We start from the raw sequence: 4,758 nt of genomic DNA on the forward strand, positions 1-4,758 counted from the left end.
CCTTTTCTATCCCGATTCCTAACAATAACTATAAATTATGTATTAACTTACTGTCAAAAGACCAAAGTTTAGCATACAAAAGCTTTCATACTGATATCATGCTTGGTTATTTTTAAATAAAATGTTAAAGTCGTAAGAGCCTTAATATACCGAAGTAGGGGGCACTTACCTTACTATACTTATGACGATCAGCATGAGACCTCATCAAGCCTTTGATTGAGAAGCAATTTCAATTTGGGATTTAGTTGAAATCAGTCACTGTTTGGTTAGCTATTCGTAGGTACGTACTGCGTGTTTTGCTAAATTTTATATGTACCTAGATGGCTTCATTTGAAATGTCCAAATAAGTTATTATTTTTAATGAATTATCGAACGTGCGAGTATTCTTACAGCAGTTTTTATAGAGCAGCTGGGCTGGAATAACATTTTAGATAATGCCATTGCATGGTTTACAATACCAGTGACCGACTCGACAATACGATATTTGTATTTTCGTCTATTTCTATCATGCTCACTCATCATAAGGTCCTCATATGAGTAAAAGTGACAGATATAACTTAAAAAATATGAACATCGTTGTACAGAGTACCCCGCAGGATGAATATTCAATCACGAGACTTTTCGGTTCCATTATTACTCGTATATTTTCACATAAGATTAATTTCTTTTCACACCTGCTGCGACACTGTAAGAGGTATTCCAGCGCACCGTCTCTATTGTGTAATTTTAAACTTCTCTACAACTCTATATTCGCGAAATTTTAATCACAGCTAAGTAAAGCTGCTTAAAGTGTAGCATGTAGTATGCATTATTTTTTAAGTAGGCTTTTGCAAAAATTAAAAATAAGTAATTTCTATTATAATAATTCGTTTCGTCTTATAATTTCGTAAACGACCAATGCAACGGTGTATTATATTTCAATCGATGTTTTATAGATATTTTCAGTACATAGTATCAGATAAATATAAAGTTAATTTGTTTGACAATGGTAAAATCAAACTTATTTGCCACTCAAAAAGGAGCAAGACTGGAAACTTAATAATTGTAAAGAGTTTAGATGGCAACTTTTTAATGGAATCCCATTCGCAAACTCCATCCCACGGAAAGCGATTGCGTTACACAATATGAGAGCTGAATGATATTAGCGATAGCGAGTTATTATTTTATCCCCTACGCATTGGTTCTAGTAATCCATTACCCGCGGGCTTTTTCCCAAAAGCTTATATTATAAGGCTTTCTCAGAACAGTGACATATCGAGGAACAATAAGATTTATTTTATTACTAGCGGCCGCCCGCGACTTCGTACGCGTGGATCCCGTTTTACCCCCTTCATCTATCTTACGCGGTTAAGATTTTTTCATACAAATGTTTTTTCCCGCTAACTCCCGTTCCCGTGGGAATTTTGCAATATCCTGTTGTAACTAAGCTTTAGGTTTACTAAGGTACTTGCATGCCAAATTTCAAGCATCTAACTTAAGCGGTTTAGATTTTTCATACAACGTGATTTTCCCGCTAATTCCCGTTCCCGTGGGAATTCCTAAGTATACTATAACCTGCCCAGGAGTATGAAGAATAATTGTACCAAGTTTCATAAAATCCGTCGAGTAGTTTTTGTTTCTATAAGGAACATACAGACAGACAGACATACAGACAGACAGACAGACATACAGACAGACAGACATACAGACAGACAGACATACAGACAGACAGACAGACAAAAATTTTACTGATTGCATTTTTGGCATCAGTATCGACCACTAATCAGCCCCTCATAGTTATTTTGAAAATATATTTCATGTACAGAATTGACCTCTCTACAGATTTATTATAAGTAGGTATAGATTAATCTTTAACCCATATATGCCCAAAGGCACGAAAACGACCCAATGGTACATGTTCTCTTGCGATGCTAATTAAAAAAAAACTGTACGTTTGTTTTCTGTTTTAATGCCACAAATATAATCTTGAAAGAACTTCCTATTCAAATATAACATTTAATAAGTTCATTCGCCTCCAGTTTTTTTCGAATTTGACATTGAACTTCAAAGATTTTTTTGTTGTTGAAATTAGTGCACCCAGTCTCACAAAACTGTAAGTATTCTTTTATGTATTCTGTTTTGAACGATTATTGCGATTGAAATAATGAAATGAATATATTTCCAAGGTAAATAAGTAAGAAGTGTTGTGAAAATATAAATATGTGCTTTGTTATTTGTTACAAAAGTTCTGTTGGTCGAAAACGACCGCATGGGCATATATGAGACCAGAATGTAGGTTTTCGTAGTATAAAGTATTTCAAATAAAAGTAGTGTTTATTATATAATTAGTTTATAATTTCATCAAATTATGGCAAATAGTGTAAAATAATGATATTTGGTTAATTTAGGAACTTGTATAATTACACAGTTAGTACAATTTAGCCATGAAATGCTGCAAAACACTTGTTTGTTTTTGCACACTGCACAATTTCTACGAATCTGACCGGTGAGGATCAAATGCTAAGCACACATACCGCCTTTTAGTGGTATATTAGAGGGCATTGTGCGTGTTGAAGGTCCAGGCTGAGTTCGAGGAGATCCATTTGTTAGAAGCAAATTTCTAGCACTTTACCTTCGAATCTCTAAAGTGTTTACAAATGCTCCAGGTGATCTCGCTATTATGGCAGAGTTATTGATGAGAAGGAAAAAAACGGTTTACGGTATTCTCACATGGTTGATTGATGTCACCGTCAATAATAACTCTGGAGTTTCGAAGGTAAATTGCTAGAAATTTGCTTCCAAAATATGGATCTCCTTGAACTCAGCCTGGACCTTCAACACGCCCAGTGCCGTCTAATATACCACTAAGTGTAAGGAGGTATGATGCTGAGCATTTGATCCTCACCGGTGAGATTCGTAGAAATTATGCAGTATGCAAAAACATTACTGTGAAGAAATGCAGTAAGTGCGGTATGAATTTCCATGAAAAATGTTTTGTAGCCTAAATTGTACTAACTGCATTATTATTCAAGTTCCTAAATAAACCAAATATGATTATTATACACTATTTGCTATAATCTGTTCAAATTTGTGAACGAATTCTATGATGAATACGACTATTATTTGAAAATACACTATACCACGAACATCTATACAGTGTGAGTCACGTTAAAGTGTACATATGAAAATAGATGAAACTAGACCTATTTTTATCGATAGAAAAGAGGTCAAAATTTTTTTTAGATTTTTTTTAAATTTTTTATAGAATTTTTTTTCTTCCAATTACTTATTGTAAAGAAAACGTAATAACTTTTAAACTAAGCGGTATATCCTGATAAAATAAAAACTGTAATAATGCTAAATAACAGGCAATACTAAAAAATACATAAAATATACAAAAAAGGCCAACAAATAATAAAAAATGATACATTTTAAAAAAAAACTGCTTTTAAATTCGTGTTTTTTTGGTTATTTGATCAATTTCTCCGAAAAATGCCCCTATAACTGGTGGTTATTATTACTTTGTATTATTCTCTATCGTATTACCTTCGTAAAACCAACAATCGCATGTCTCTATCCCTATCACAACGTTTGCAATGATCGTTTGAACTAAGCCTCTCCGGGCGCGCCATTCAACGCTTCGTTAACAACGAAACTGAAAATGGCTCTAGATTTGTAATTTTGATAAAGACAAGTTAGATTTCAAATAAAAACAAAAGATTTCGAAGTAAAATAAGCATTTTAGTTAAAATTAAATTTGTCTCTACCTGTAGCGGAGAATAATGTTGTGGCAGGCCTTTGTTCAAACGATCATAGCAAATGTTGTGATAGGGATTAGAGACAAGCGATTTTTGGTTTTACAAAGATAATACGATAGAGAATAATACAAAGTAATAAAAACCACCTGTTATAGGGGCATTTTTTGGAAAAATTGATCAAATAACCAAAAAAACACGAATTTAAAAGCAATTTTTTTTTCAAAAAGTATCATTTTTTATTATTTGTTGGCATTTTTTGTGTATTTTGTGTATTTTTTAGTATCGCCTGTTATTAAGCATTATTACTGTTTTTATTTTATCAGGATATACCGCTTAGTTTAAAAGTTATTACGTTTTCTTTACAATAAGTAATTGGAATAAAAAAAAATCTATAATTTTTTTAAAAAGTCTCAAAAATTTTTTGACCTCTTTTTTGTCGATAAAAATAGGTCTAGTTTCATCTATTTTCATATGTACACTTTAACGTGACTCACACTGTATTCTAGTCTCATATATGCCCAGGCGGTCGTTTTCGACCAACTGAAAAAAAAATAGTTTTAAGTACTGAAATCCAAAAACTCATCGTGGTTCATGATTAGGGGCCTATATAGAGTAAATATACCAAATTACATAAAAATCTGGGACCTAAATAGTTCTGGGCATATACAGGGTGTTTGGCGCATCGTGTGCCAAAATGATTTGGCGGATAGAATGGGCCATTTCCTATATTTTCAGCCCCCATAACACGTTCCATGCCAGGCGGCTACTTTTAAATTAATTTTTTTAGTAATTTCACCAAAATACCCAAATCGCATCATTTAATTTCGATTTAAAAAAAAAACTACTAGGCGTAGCCGCAAAGTAAATATTTTGTTTTGACGTGCATTAATGTAGGGTTACATCAAATCTAAATTTACTGGCAAATATCTTCTAGTTTTTTTTTAATTCAGCTTTGAAATTTTCCGAAAAGTTAAAAGTGGACTGAACATTTAAGTTTACATGGCTATAAAAAAAAAAATTA

This window comes from Ostrinia nubilalis, chromosome 7, assembly GCF_963855985.1.
Source record: "Ostrinia nubilalis chromosome 7, ilOstNubi1.1, whole genome shotgun sequence".
NCBI classification, from domain to species: domain Eukaryota; kingdom Metazoa; phylum Arthropoda; class Insecta; order Lepidoptera; family Crambidae; genus Ostrinia; species Ostrinia nubilalis.